The following is a 16,031-nucleotide window of genomic DNA, read 5'->3' on the forward strand; positions in this document are numbered from 1 at the left end:
TATATCAGAGATATTAAATGTAGTAAAGTTAAGATTTATTTCACGAATCTTGTTTTTGGTACAAGGATGTTGAATGTATGCAAGAGATAACAATAGACACTTGGATTCTCGTTAATAAAGTTTGAAAGCTTTTACAAAACAGACATCATCTATCAATGCTTGAGAAGAAAGGAATGCTAAAAAGAATCAGGATCCCTCTCACACTGTGGCAGTCCCAGATCACAATCATTTGTGTGGGAATCTATATTAACTCGACTTATTTTGGTGATCATCCATCAATATGGACAAATCCATATCAAATCATATGTTGACACCAATATAAGTAAATTTTATTACAGTGTTGTAAGCTAAATAAGATCCACAGGAGCAATGATATTTATGACAGTGCTTCCTTTTCATAAAAAATGATGCAAATTTGTTAAATATGCAGACCAATATACATTTTTGTGACTATACACAATCCATCACAATAGCAGATCATTTTTGAAAGAGATAAGAATAAAGTCTCTGGGGCCGGGCGGTGGCGCTAGAGGTAAGGTGCCTGCCTTGCCTGTGCTAGCCTAGGACGGACCTCGGTTCGATCCCCCGGCGTCCCATATGGTCCCTCAAGCCAGGAGCAACTTCTGAGCGCATAGCCAGGAGTAACCCCTGAGCGTCAAATGAGTGTGGCCCAAAAACAAAAAAACAAAACCAAAAAAAAAAGAATAAAGTCTCATTCAAAAGGCTGTTTGAGAAGACAGGCCTCAAAAAGAAGTCAGGGCAGATGAGCACATGTAGGTGCTCACTAAAGCGAAGAAATCAAAAGTACAAGATCTCAAATTGGGCAGACCTAAACAGATCATCCATCATCAGTGGAATTCTGCTTATTTCTACACTGTCCTTCAAGTAGAAGCCTTTGATAACCAAAGGTTGGTAAAAACAAAACAAAACAAAACAAAACAAAACAAAACAAAAAAAAAAAAAACTCAAAACCAAGGACCAGCCACAAAACTCCCTTCCCCACCCCTGTCACCATTTGAAAAAAGGTCATAGCTATCAATTTTGAGGATCAAAGAATTGTACAAAACTCAAACAGACATGAACAGGTACTTTCCTATGTCATTTTGGATAAGTACATTAAAAACTCTCCCACGTCACCCATCATCCCAAAGAGAAAGACAATGAGAGTTCAAGCATAAAACTTTTAAATATAATAAACAATGTTACTATAGCTTATTATCTTTCTATAATAAACCCCATTTGATTATGAAAAAATTAGGTTGGTTTGTTTGTTTGCTTTTTGGGCCACACTTGGTAGTGCTCAGGCATTACTCCTGGATCTTTACTCAGAAATCTCTCCTGGCGGACTCATGGGACCATCTGGGATGCCAGATATCAAATGCGGTTTGGACATGTACAAGGCAAATGCCCTACCCACTATGCTATCATTCTGGCCCTAATTTTTGATTTTTTTGTTTGTTTGTTTTTTTGGCCACATCCGTTTGATACTCAGGGGTTACTCCTGGCTAAGCACTCAGAAATTGCCCCTGGCTTTGGGGGACCATATGGGATGCCGGGAGATCAAACCACGGTCCTTCCTTGGCTAGTGCTTACAAGGCAGACACCTTACCTCTAGTGCCACCTCGCCAGCCCCAAAAAATTTTGATTTTTTTAAAATCATGAAATCAGTTCAGTTATTTCCATATGCAATGAAAATATAACAAGTTATTAACTATACCTATTAGCTTATGTTCCACTTATCAAGCATACTTAAAATTATAGATCAACATTAGTAAAAAGGGGGAACAAATCCACAGTGAAAAAACACTGGTTTGAGAAAAGGAATTTATTTGGCAAAAGAAAATTCTCTTTTCTTACGGCTGATTTTTTAGTGAAAATACTTAATTAAATTGAAATAATATAACAATATATCAGTAGTTCATCAAAGCAGTTCTTCCAGGAATCCAAAGAATAGAAAAGAACTTGCAAAGGTGACACAGGAGAAATCACAGGGTTAGGTTATACCTTACGTTACCCAAAACAAAGATCATCCCTGGTTTCTTTGTGTCTGCTTGTTTACAACTTGGTTTCACACAAAACAAAGGCTGTCTTATATGTCAATCTGGGCAGGGCAGGCTCAGGACAGCTGCCCCAGCCAGGGGTGGTCCCAGTACTCAATAAACTCAGTTCTGGCAGGCAGAGGTAGAAGACTGCCAGACTACATGTGTTTCACCCTTAGCCTGGTGTGGATTATTTCATGAGAGACCCTTATTCAGACTCGTTCACCTGGGCTTGGAGATACAGCTTATGGGTTCGAGGAACAGCGAGCGTCTAACCCCGGGGCGTGTAGCGCTACCTGTACCTGGATAAGTAATACCCCGCTCCAGCTCCTTCGGAGAGGCGTCCCTGAACTTGAATTGTGGCTACCGAGACCAACAGAGCACAGCCCCCACCCCCAGGTTCTAATGGATGAGCAGGAGGCCTGGGGTGATTTTGCAACACAGCGTCACCTATCCTTGGGGTTTTTTGGGTTGTTCTAACAATGATCTCTGTCCAAAACCATGGATAGTCACTCTGAGCAATAAAATGTCAGCAGGATCACTTTGCTGGATCTTTTCAATGAAACCTCTTTTATGTAAGTTCTCTCAACAGTATATTGACTTCCTCACTAAGGTTGACAAACTGGTCAGTAATGCATCTATTTCACTCTCAGCAATATGAAATCAATACCAAAGCAATGTGAATATAGTTTATTTACCTAATATCCTGGATACATTTTTCAGGAAGGAAGGAACAGTGAAAAAAATATGGGCTCTAATAGCAGAAAATTCCAGCTCTAAGTTTCAGCTCTACCACTTTCTACCTGTGAAGAAGCCATGGAAGTTACCCTCCTCATTCTAAACCTCAGTCAGTTCCATTGTAAAGCATAATGAAAATACCTAATTCATAGGCGAGATAAGAGAAAGGCCACTTCATAAAATAGATAGCACGGTAACTGGTCCATTTATATTCAAAGTTATTCATATTTAAAGCAATAATCATGACTATCGCAAATCCCAGAAAGCATTTCTATTTTACAAGTTTTTTCATCTACAATAAAGGGATCTGAAATAAATATAACTAAGTCCCCTTGAAAAAAATAACAGGATATACCAATATAACATGGAATCAGATCAAAGCAATGAAAAATGTTTTAGAGACATTAACTATCTGACATAGTCAATGTATTGGATACCTATATTTCTTCTCATTTTAAACTATAAATGCACAAAATGAAAAGTTTGAGACACAAGTTTGCCACAGGTTAGAATAAAAATAATTTTCAAGGCCGGAGCAATAGTACAGCAGGTAGGGTACTTGCTTTGCACACAGCCAACCCACATTCAATATCTGGCATCCCTTTTGGTTCCTGAACCCATCAGGAATAGTTCCTGAGCACAGAGCCAAGAATGAGTCCTAAGTGCCACCGGGTGTGGCCCATAAAACAAATAATAATAATAATAATAATAATAATAATAATTCTCAAGACACTGGATGTATAAGGTATAGCAGAGTTTTTCCCCAGGAATACAGGACATAAAAATGCTAGCACAGTAGGTGAAGAATGTACACATGTATGTGTTCGAAGTCTATTATTACAGTAATCAAAACTGACAGAGAGAGAGCATTGCAGTATTGTTTACAGTAAAGTACCGCTGTAATTCATGGAAATAACCTATGCACCTGTAGCAGACAATGAGTAAAGAAATTATGGTGACCGCTGGTAAAGCAATAAATGCTGGCAAACACATCTCCCATTAATTACAACCATTTATTCACTACATAGCACAGAATAAAGTCCCATTTGTTAAACTACATTAAACTAAGAAGCTTCTGCCCTTCAGTGGAAACAGTGACTAGGATACAAAGGCCACCCACAGAATGGGAGAAACTATTCACCCAATATTCATCTGATAAAGAGTTAATATCTAAGATGCAAAAGGTACTGACAGAACTTAACAAGAAAAAACACCTAACTACAACAAAAAACGGGGAGCAGAAATGAACAGACATTTCCTCAAGGAAGAAATTTAAGTGGCCAAAAGACACATGAAAAACTGCTCCACATCACTAATCATCAAGGAGATGCAAATTAAAACAAGAATGAGGTACCATCTCACGCCACAGAGACTGGCACACGTCACAAAGAACAAGAACTATCGATGCTGGAGGGGATGTGAAGAGAAAGGAACTCTCATTCACTGCTGGTGGAAATGCCAGCTAGTCCAGCCCTTATGGAAAACAATATGGAGATTCCTCCAAAAACTGGACATTGAGCTCCCATCTGATCCAGTAATACCACTCCTAGGGATATACTGTAGGACCACAAAATACAATACAAAAATTCCCTCTGCACTCCTATGTTCATCGCAGTTCTATTTACAATAGCCAGGATCTGGAAGCAAGCAAGGTGCCCGACAAAAAATGATTGGCTAAAGTAACTGGTATATCTTTGTGTAGATTAGAATACTGGGATAATGGAATACTATGTAGCTGCTAGAAATAATGGAGTCATGAGATTTGCTTGTACACAGTTGGATATGGAGATTATTATGCTGAGTGAAATGAGTCAGAGGAAGAGGAATAAATATAGAATATTATCACTCATCTGTGGGATATAAGGAAAATAAAAGACTGTGGGGATGATATCCAGAGCCAATAGAGATGAGGCTTAGGAGGACCTAATGGTAGGCCGTTAGCCACAAAGAGTGGAGAGTGCAGTTAAGAGTAAAGGGTTTACTATGAAAGGGACATGCATGGCACCCTCATTAACAGCAGTACAGGGGCAGAGAGATAGCATGGAAGTGGGGCGTTTGCCTTGCATGCAGAAGGATGGTGGTTCGAATCCCAACATCCCACATGGTCCCTGAGCCTGCCAGGAGGAGCAATTTCTGAGCATAGAGCCAAGACTAACCTCTGAGTGCTGCCGGGTGTGACTCAAAAACAAACCAGTGTCAAAAAAGGTGAGAGAGACAAAGAAGTAAAATGCCTTCCCAGAAACAGGCAGAGGAGAGTGAGTGGGAGGGAAGAGGGCATCAGGGAGGGTAAAAGGGAAATGATTGACACTGGCAGTGGGAAATGTGTACTGGTGAAGGTTGTTGCCCAATGCACGATGCAACTCAATCATAAACACCTTTATCTATGAACAGCATTATAACCATGGTATTTAAATTTAAATTAAAAAAACTAGTATGGATGACCTTGTAATGATGGTATTTAAATTTTAAATATAATTAAAAATAAAAGAGAAAATAAAGGAATAAATTTAAAAAAGAAAGAAAAGGTCACTTGCTCACAGCCTAGTTGTTTGCCTGATGAATATAATAATAGTATCTATGTGTCTGAAGGTAAGTGATAATGATATAAAATAGAACCAGATGGACCCACAAAGAAATCCCTAAGTGATACCTAAATATCATGGTGTGTACACCAGCTGCTAGTCTGTGGGTCACCCATGACCTAGCAGGTGGAGGGCCACAACTTGGAGGGGGAAAAAGATTATGCTACTAGCAGAACCAAGCTCTTGGAAACCCCTGAAAGAACATCACCTAAGTCTCCATGTTTCAGAAGAGCAATGACTGGGCCAACTGATGATCACAGCATCCATATAGAACCCAGAATAGAGACTAAGGCAGGAGCAGAAGTTGGTTGTACAGCTCTGGAAGCACCCAAGCTGTCAGGTGAGACCCTCCACACTACTGGGCCCAAGTGATAAAGCACTATGTGTCAGCACTCAACTGTCTGGCAGATTGTGGAGAATTGCCAGGACAGCCCTGAGGGAACTGAGCACTTCCTGAGAGGCCCAAAGATCAATCAATAAATAAAACAAAATAGTTCCCAGCCTTTGTTCAGGGAGCCAGCCAAGTAAACTGGCATGTGCTGTCTCCCTTGTGTACAAACTTACAAACAATAAACAGCCCAAATTATTCCCTGGGCTCATGTTCATTTCTATTTACACTGACAGTCAAAAAATGTACCATAGCTAATACACTCAATTGCACAGAATATCATAAAATCAAACATAACATCATAGCAATGGACAGAGGGAAAATTAGTATTGGGGGAAATGCAGAAATATCTACAAAAATCATCAGATTCCATTAGTGGGTCAAATAGCACAGGAGTAGCTAAAGGTGAAAAGAGAAGGAGCAGAGGCCACATTTCAACCACTGAAAACTTCCAAACTAAGAATCAGTAAAAGATATTCTGGAAATTGAATGGATGCCTTAGCTATTCTGTTTTTCATCAAAAAGGATCTATATTAGGGGCCAGGGCAATAGCACAGTAGGTAGGTCATTTCCCTTGCACGCAGCCAGCCTCAGTCCAATCCCCAGCATTCCATATGGTCCCTTGCTAAACATTTTACCTAACAAAGATTATCCCTGGTTCCTTTGTATCTGTTTGTTTACAACTTGGTTTCACCCAAAACAAAGATTGTCTTCTATGTAAACCTGGGCAGGACAGGCTTAGAATAGCCTGAGCTCTCTATCTACCCTATGTCCTTACTGCCCCACTGGTCTCTGTACTCAATAAAAACAGTTCTGGCAGGCAGCTTTGGGAAGATACGAAGTAGAAGACTGCCAGACTCTATGTGCTTCACTTTCAGCCTGGTTTGGATTATTTCATGTGTGACCCTGATTCAAACTCATTTACTTGAGGTTGGAGATATGGCATGTGGAGTGATTTTATAGTCCCCCAAGCCTGCCAGGGGTAATTTCTAAGAGCAGAGTCAAGAGTAACTCCAGGGACCGGAGAGATAGAATGGAGGTAAGGCGTTTGTCTTTCATGCACAAGGACCGTGGTTCGAATCCCAGCATCCCATATGGTCCCCCGAGCCTATCAGGAGCGATTTCTGAGCATAGAGCCAGGAGTAACCCCTGAGCACTGCCGGGTATGACCCAAAACCAAAACAAAAAAAAAAAAAAAAAAAAGGAACTCCAGAGCAACACAGAATTCAAAAACCAAAACCAAAGGGACCTATATCAAGATATATCATTGCTGGGTCGGGCGGTGGCGCTGGAGGTAAGGTGCCTGCCTTACCTGCGCTAGCCTAGGAGACGGACCGCGGTTCGATCCCCCGGCATCCCATATGGTCCCCCAAGCCAGGAGCAACTTCTGAGCGCATAGCCAGGAGTAACCCCTGAGCGTTATCGGGTGTGGCCCAAAAACCAAAAAAAAAAAAAAAAAAAAAAGATATATCATTGCTAAATTATCAAAAGTTCATAACAAAAAATACTAAAGCCAACTTAGGAATATAATAATATCTAACCTACAACCACATCTCAGGCTTTTATGTAACTTCCAGCAGAAAACTTGCAATCTAGAAGAGAGTGGGTGACATATTCAAAATTCTAAAAAATTAAAACTGCAAGCCATGGGCTGGAGAGATAGGAGAGTCGGTATAAGATCTGAGTTAGCTTAAAAGCTAACACAGTTTATCCAGCCCCAAATTAAAATAATTGTTTAAACTGCCAGACCAAAAAAATACAATTTTTATTTGTTTGAGGGCCCCACCCACCGATGTTCAAGAACTATTCCTAATTCTGTGAGCAGGCTTCACTCCTGCTAGGGCTCAGGGAACCAGGGTCAAATTCAGGTCTGCCACGTGCAAATCAAGCACTCTACCCACTGCACTACCTCTCCAGCTCCAATTTGATCTCGTTCAAATATAATGAAAAAAAAATTTTAGATAAGCAAATGCTAATAGAATTTACCATCCCAAACCTTATATATTAGAAATATTAAGAGGAGTTACTCTACATGAAAAGAAAAAGTCACAATATCTTGAGCAATGGAATAATTACTAAAGCCGTAATATACTAAAACAGCAGGTTATGAAGTATAAAACTCAGATTACCAAGCAGTAGACAGCTGGGGGAAGATTGCAAGGAGGGGATAAAAATTAGTCTGGTAGTTGGGGCCAGAGACCTAGCACAGCGGCAGGTCGTTTGCCTTGCATGTAGCTGATCTAGGACAGACGGTGGTTGGAATCCCGGCATCCCACATGGTCCCCGTGCCTGCCAGGAGTAATTTCTGAGCTCAGAGCCAGAAGTCATTCCTGAGAGCCACCAAGTGTGACCCAAAAACAAACAAACAAAAAAATCAGTCTGGCAGTGACACAGGGAGCATGTAGAATTTCTTTTACTGTTTTTATAAAAGTCAACAAAGAATGTCAAGAATAAGGCTCAGTGGTAAAGCACTTGACTTGCATATGTGATTCCCTGGGTTCGATTCCTATCATTGCCTAGAATTAAGAAAAGAATAATAATAAAAGACCCCGGAGAGCACACATCACCACCATATGAGGACAGAAAGAGAAGGGAGATAGATGTCTGCAATCCTAAGAGTCTCCACCAAGCACCCTACTGGGTTAGCACCCTGGCCTTGGACTTCAAATCTCCAGGACCATAAGAAAAAGATTATTTTTTAAGCAACCTAGTCTGTGATATTTTGTTATGATGGCTCCAAAATAACTAAAACAAATGTCTACTTGACACATACACACATGTACACATATACACAGCTTAAAGGATGAAATACTAAGATTGAGAAATTAAAAGTGTAAGGTATTCAGAAGACTTTGAAATACGGAAAATACCCATAGCAACAAACCTGAAACAATAAAGGGAAAGGGTAATACTCTGGGTCCTATAACACTTAAAACTCTAATACAACAGAAGTTGTCCTATCCCAGCATTTGTGAACCAGGGGCCATCTAGTCTCCAAGGGGGAAGTCTGGGAAATACATATTTACTCGATGAGAGTTGGGGGTCAATTAGTAGGCAGGGAACTCAAGGAAGGAAACAAGGTGGGAAGACGGCCATGGTCAGAAAAAGGTTGAGAAACAATGGTCCAGTCAAAGTGAACTACAGGGCTTCCTCTTTCCTCCCCATGAAGCCCACAGCCATGAGCTGTAAGCGGACTCACTAGAAACAGCTGTGCGGATCTGTAATGTTCGATAAACATGAAACACTTTTATTTTCCTTTTGCAGTTTGAGCATTTTGAGTGAATATATCTACACAATATCCAGTTCAAGGTGCCAGAGATTTATTCCTGATTCTGCTGAGAAGATTTACAGTCACAACATTCATTTTCAGGACTACAATCCTGGGTTTGGAGAAGAGAGGAGAGAGTTAGATCACATCTACTTGTGCTGGGCTTACGTCCGGCTCTGAATCAGTCTAGTAGGCAGGACTCAGAATCATGTTCGAGTATTGGGGATGGGACCTGGGTCAGGCATTCAAGACAAATGCTTTATCCTCTGTATATCTGACTCCTTATTTTATTGAACTTATTAAATTGTTTAGGTTAGGGGCTGGAGAGAGAGTGCAGCAGTAGGGCATTTGCCTTGCACGTGGCCAGCACAGTCCTGACATCCCCTGGGTCCCCAGGCTTCCAGGGGTGATTTCTGAGTGCAGGGCCAGGAGTAACACCTGAGCACTGCTGGGTCTGGCCCAACAATCAATCAAGTTAAAAAAATTTAATTGTTTAAGTTAAAAAATGTTTATTCAAGTTTTAAAAGATGGAAAAATATAGTTTCACACATGAGACCAAAAAGATCAACATCTAGAATATACAAAGAATCCCATTACACATCCAAACTATTGTTGAACATTTATATAGCACCTCATTAGCACTCTATGAACATGCCATATTATTCAATATATCTAATTGAAGATTTATCAATTATATAATCAGAATAAAATTATATGGCTGAACAGAAAAGAGGACTGAGGCTAACAAGGAAACAGGTGGGGGCTGGAGCAGTGGCACAAGCAGTAGGGCATTTGCCTTGCACGCACTAATCTAGGACGGACCTGGGTTCAATCCCTGGCATCCCATATGGTCCCAAGCCGGAAGCGATTTCTGAGTGCATAGCCTGAACGTCACCAGGTGTGGCCACAAAAAAAAAAAAAAAAAAAAAAAAGGAAACAAGGTGGAGGAAGTGTGAAGAGGTTAAACCTAGGACAGTGGAGAAGGCTTATGGACACTCTAGAGGTGGGTGTGGTACATAAAACACTAATATTAATATCACTGTGCGCCATGATACTGTGATAAAAATTAATTTTAAAATGAGAAAATTGTAACTTACAATAAATTAGATGTCTGCCAACCACAGGATTAGATAAGCATATTTCTTTTATGATACAATATTATTCTCTAAAAGCTTAAAAAATCAGAGTAGTCTTTGTTCTTTCCTTCTTTAAAGTTTCTCTGAATTCATAATGTTAACAACAAAATTTTGTCAATTTTTTATGGTTTGTTATAATTCATGAATCGCCAGTGTGGAAAAAATGGTCCCATTTTAGGAGATAGAGACAGGATCGGCAGCCAGAAGTGAATGTCTATAGAATAACATGTACTACGTTATGAAACAGGCTAAGCATAAAGTTCCCTCCAGAAGACTGCTCCCTGAATAGAGTTAAGAAAGATAATTCATTGCCCCACAAAACAAGGTGCAAGATGCATGAAAATAAGTTCAAATCAGGATCCAGATCTGAATTTTAGTCTAACTACTACCACAGCCCAGCTGTGAATTGAGTGAGTTATATCCTATCTTTGGCCTCCAACTTCCTTATCTCAAAAAAATATGAAGCTATGATTGAAGTTTTGGGAACTTGACAATTTTATGGTCTTTTAACTTTTCACACATGGGAAATGTGAAAAGTGAGTTAAAAATGATTCGAGCAGGTAATGTCAATCAGCAGCTCTGTTTCTTTTTAACTACCTGAAAAGCTATTAAAGCGCTTACATTTTTTTCAAAATCAAGTAATACCAAATGTTTCGGGAATACTTCATTCTATCTTCTTCCTACCAACATTTTCATTCCTCCCAGTGTTGTGAAATACAATATTGCAGATACTGACTGATAGCAGATCTGGCTCCAGAGTTATCTGTTCCCAAACACATCTATGTCATTAGATCACATCTGTGTCATTAGTCACATCCATGAAGTTGAGGGGACATATCTATCAGAAATATCTATGTGATCTCTAAGGTTCTCACTTGAGGGGTTGGAGAGCACACATTGTAAGGCTGGCTCCTGTATCTGTGTACAGAGATCACTCCTGCTTGGGGAACTATTAGGGAGGTGGTGGATGGAACATATATGAGCTGCATGCACAAAGCAGTTTGACCTGCTGTGCTGTCTCTCCAATCTCACTCCAATTAAGATTCCTTATCTCTGAGGCTGCTTATAAGAAACTCAACATCATTTGGAGCACACAACACATCCATTTTAGGTACCCTGCCCCAAAACTTTGGCTCATGTAACTACCATTCCGTCTTTCAGCTGTTTAGTCTCCAGATAAGTGCTACAGGATTCTCTATGAAAAAAATGGCACAAATGTTTTAGAAATTCACAACACTGTACCTCAGTCTTGAGCAGTCCACAATAAATACGCAAATGCTAAAGTTACTGAGAGCGGGGTGGGGGGGGCCTTTTTTCTACCAAGAGTCATTCGGATATTTATTACATCGTAACAGGCAGATGGGTAACCAATGAAAAACACATCTGTCCTGGCATGAACCAGAAAAAAATCAGACCACAAGAATTTGTGAACTTTATACATCTCATGAGCTGGCCAGTTCTACCTCTGTTCTAGCTAGAGTAAAGAAACCTGATTCAGGACCACGGAGACAATCAAGTGGTAGGACAATACCAAGCATGTTCCGGACAATGAGTTTAATCCAGGCACCAAATAGCCCCCCCATCACATGTGGGTATAATCTGAGTCACCCCAGCACCAAAAACAACACTGGGGGAAGCACCTATATGAAAAAGAAAGGAAGGGAGGGAGGGAGGGAGGGAGGGAGGGAGGGAGGGAGGGAGGGAGGGAGGGCCAGACTTATATCACTATCATCAAAAAACAATTTGTCATAGGAGATTAACAAAATGGTATTTATCAAGCAGTCTTAAATCCATCCTAAAAATTGTGTGATACAAATAATTAGTCTTTGAAACCTAATTTTCAGATCTTAAAGAAAAGCGCAACAAAAATACTAACCCTGTTTTCTCAGTAAAGAAATTCTAATTTCAGCTCCCAAATCTAGTAGTCTGCCATTACTACAAAATACAAACAAAAGCACTGAATAGTAGCTCTCAATGTCAAATTTTGACTATATAATTAGAAATAAAATCACATTTCACTTTACATCAGTGTGTAGTCTTCTTACTGTGGATTCATGCTACCTTTCATCAAGCTCACACCCCAATGTGTCATTTTCATAAAGTCTATTACTGACATAATTAGACTTCAGTCCCCTGCTAACTGCACTGACTGTTTCAAGATGGAGTCATTCTTGGTGGCATGCTGCTTTGAGCTGATCTGCTTGATCTTCATGCATGTGTTTCTTAATTAAACTATCCTCAGGGTTTCTTTCATAACTCAGGATTTTTTCTTTACAAATATTTCTACCGGGGCCAGAGAGATAGCACAGTGATGTTTGCCTTGCAAGCAGCCGATCCAGGACCTAAGGTGGTTGGTTCGAATTCCGGCATCCCATATGGTCCCACGTGCCTGCCAGGAGCTATTTCTGAGCAGATAGCCAGGAGTAACCACTGAGCACTGCCAGCTGTGGCCCAAAAACTATACATATATATTTCTACCGAAATAATTTTATCTACAAATTCACCACAAAAATCAAATTTTATTTAAAATATTCTATTTTAGGAGCTGGAATGATAGTACAATAGGCAGGGCATTTGCCATGCATGTAGCCAACCTGGGTTCAACACTCAGCATCCCATATGGTCCCCTGGAGCTGCCAGGAGTGATTTGCAGAACTTGGAGTAAGCACTGAGCACTTCTGGGTTTGGTCCCCCCAAAATATTCTATTGTAGGGGCCAGATGATAGTCCAAGGTCTAAGGCACATGCCTTGCATAAGGCCTGACCCTGACTTGATGCCTGTTCTCTCCTCTTCCCATATCTCCCTCTACTCCCATTCCCCCACCAACAACAAATGATACCTTGAGACAGCCCATAAGCACCACAAGGCATGGTCCAAAATGCCACCCAATCTCCAAAAGAGGTGCTTTTACTTTTTTTTTTTTTTTTTTTTTTTTTGACTTTTGGGTCACACCTGCCTGTGCTTGGAGGTTGCTCCTAGCTCTCTGCTCAGGAATCACTCCTGAAAGTGCTCAGGGGATCATGTGGGATGCCAGGGATTGAATCTGGGTTGGCTGCATGCAAGGCAAGTGTCTAAACCACTGTATTATTTCTCTAGCCCTAAAAGTGCTTTTTTTTTAAGCTCTACTTTACCTTTAAAATATACTCAAAATACAAGATGCATCCTTACAGATGCATTATTTTAACATAAAACAAATAATTTTGTATTGGTCAGGATGTGGAAAAATTGGAACCCTTGTAGATAAGACTATAAAATATGGGGCCAGAGTGGTGGTGCAAGGAATAAGGCATCTGTCTTGCCCGCGGTAGCCTAGGACGAATTGCAGTTAGATCCCCCGGCATCCCATACGGTCCCCCAAACCAGGAGCAATTTCTGAGCGTATAGCCAGAAGTAACCCCTGCGCGTCACCAGGTGTGGTTCCCCCCCCCCCCGGCCAAAAAAATGACTATAAAATGTAATTACTATGAAAAACAATATAGAGATTCCTCGGAAAATTTAAAATAGAACAAGGGCTGCGGAGTCAGAGCTGGAGTCGAGGAGTTGGAGAAAATTTTGGGTACCTGGAGTCAGAGTCATAAGTACAAAAAAAAAAAACTGAGAAATCAGAGTATTTATCTACTGACTTGGCAGCCCTGAATAGAACTATCATACGATCCAACAATCCTACTTCTGGATGCAGACCCCAAGAACGGAAAGCAGAGTCTTCAAGAAATATCTGCATGTTCATAGTCCTAACAATACTAGAAGCAATCCAAAAAAAAAATTTTTTTTTTTTTTGGTTTTTGGGCCACACCCTGTGACGCTCAGGGGTTACTCCTGGCTATGCGCTCAGAAGTTGCTCCTGGCTTCTTGGGGGACAATATGGGACGCCGGGGGATCGAACCGCGGTCCGTCCTAGGCTAGCGCAGGCAAGGCAGGCACCTTACCTCCAGCGCCACCGCCCAGCCCCCCAAAATTTTTTTTTGTTTTGGCTTTGGGGTGAGGTGGAGCTGGGCAGGTTAGGTCCACATCCAGTAGTGTTCAGGGCCTATTCTTGTCTCTGTGCTAAGGCAATCATAAGGTGCCAGGTATTGAACACAGGCATGGGCATGGCAAGCACCCCATTCACTGTACTCACCCTAATCTCAACCCATTGTATTCTAACAGATGAACAGATAAAGAAAATATAGTGTATATATGTACACACATATATGTATACAATATATAATGTATATATGTATACATAATATATATGTATATAAATGTATACACACACAAAATTGAGTTTTACTCTGTCCTTCAAAAGGAGAGGTGCTACTACAGAAATGAACTTTGAAATCATACTAAGTGAAAGCCTGAATGCCACCTGCTACATACACACACACACACACACACACACACACACACACACACACACATATACTGCAGGCGTCCAATTATATATGGTATCTAAATCTGTCAAAGCAGAAGCAGAATTACCTGAAGTGAGAAGAGAAAAACAGGAAGCTGTATGAATGAATATCAAGTTTTAGAGTTGCAAGGTGAAGAGTTCGAGAGATCTATTTCACAATGATGTGAATATATTTAACACTATGTAAGCATACACATCAAAATTATTAAGATGGTAAGTTTTATATGATTTTTACCACTGCAACTAGTGAATTTTTAAGGCATGCCTTTCATATTAAATCTCAAGTGAAAATGATGCTGCCGAGTTACCTATCACACACAAGCACCAGGTCAAGTTACCTAAAAGTCTACACAGCTCTAAATGTGGCTTACAGAACTAAACCTACTTTTTATTTTAATTTTACTTATTTTATTTTATTGAAACCATTGTGATTCACAAAGTCCTTCAGAGGTAAATTTCAAACATACAACAAATCAGGGCCAATCCCACCACCAGTGTCAACATCCCTCGACCAATATTCCCAGAGTGTATCCTGTACCACCACCCTTTGCCCTATGGCCTGCCAGTATAACAGGTCCATTTGAAGTTTACATTGTTATAGTTTGGTCTTTTAATCCTATTGTTGTTGACTTTGACTTGGCTATTTGGTTCTGTCCTTTTTTTATCTCCACCAAAGTGCTGAGACCACTTGGCCCCTGGCCCCCATCCTTTCTTTTTACTCCCCCTTCTTAATTTTATAGAAAATTGCAGAAATATGAGGTAGAACAAAGTAATTTGTGCCCCAAGGTTCTATGAAAAATACCAGAATCCCTAGCTAAAAATTTAAAAAAAAAGAAGAAAAGAAGAAGGAGAAGGAGAAGGAAAAGGAGAAGGAGAAGGAGGAGGAGGAGGAGGAGGAGGAGGAGAAGAAGGAGAGAGAAGAAGAAGAAGAAGAAGAAGAAGAAGAAGAAGAAGAAGAAGAAGAAGAAGAAGAGAAGAAGAAGAAGAAGAAGAAGAAGAAGAAGAAGAAGAAGAAGAAGAAGAAGAAGAAGAAGAAGAAGAAGAAAGAAGAAGAAGAAGAAGAAGAAGAAGAAGTAAGAAGAAGAAGAAGAAGAAGAAGAAGAAGAAGAAGAAGAAGAAGAAGAAAGGAGCAAAAGTTAGGAAAAATAGAAAGAAAAAACTTTAACCTAAAAAATAGTGTCCCTACCCATGAAGCATCCTGCCGTAAGACCAACTACAGGCTCCAGGCATACTAAGTTTTCAAACCCCAAAGTGTCTCTCCATGGTCCCAGAAAAAGTTCTCCTCAATCACAGTTGTTGCAGTCAGTCTTCAATAATTAGAAATCTTGGGTTTTGTGCAGATGCTATTGTAGAAAGTCAGGGTGTCATGGAGAGTCTTCTGGTTTAATCTCACCACTTGGTGGCAAGGCATGAAGCCAGCCCTGAAAAGAATATGTAGCTGTTTCCAAGTCAGTCATCAGGGTGTCCTATGAACCTAACCTGGAGCAAGT

The sequence above is a fragment of the Suncus etruscus genome, chromosome 16, assembly GCF_024139225.1.
Source record: "Suncus etruscus isolate mSunEtr1 chromosome 16, mSunEtr1.pri.cur, whole genome shotgun sequence".
Taxonomy (NCBI): domain Eukaryota; kingdom Metazoa; phylum Chordata; class Mammalia; order Eulipotyphla; family Soricidae; genus Suncus; species Suncus etruscus.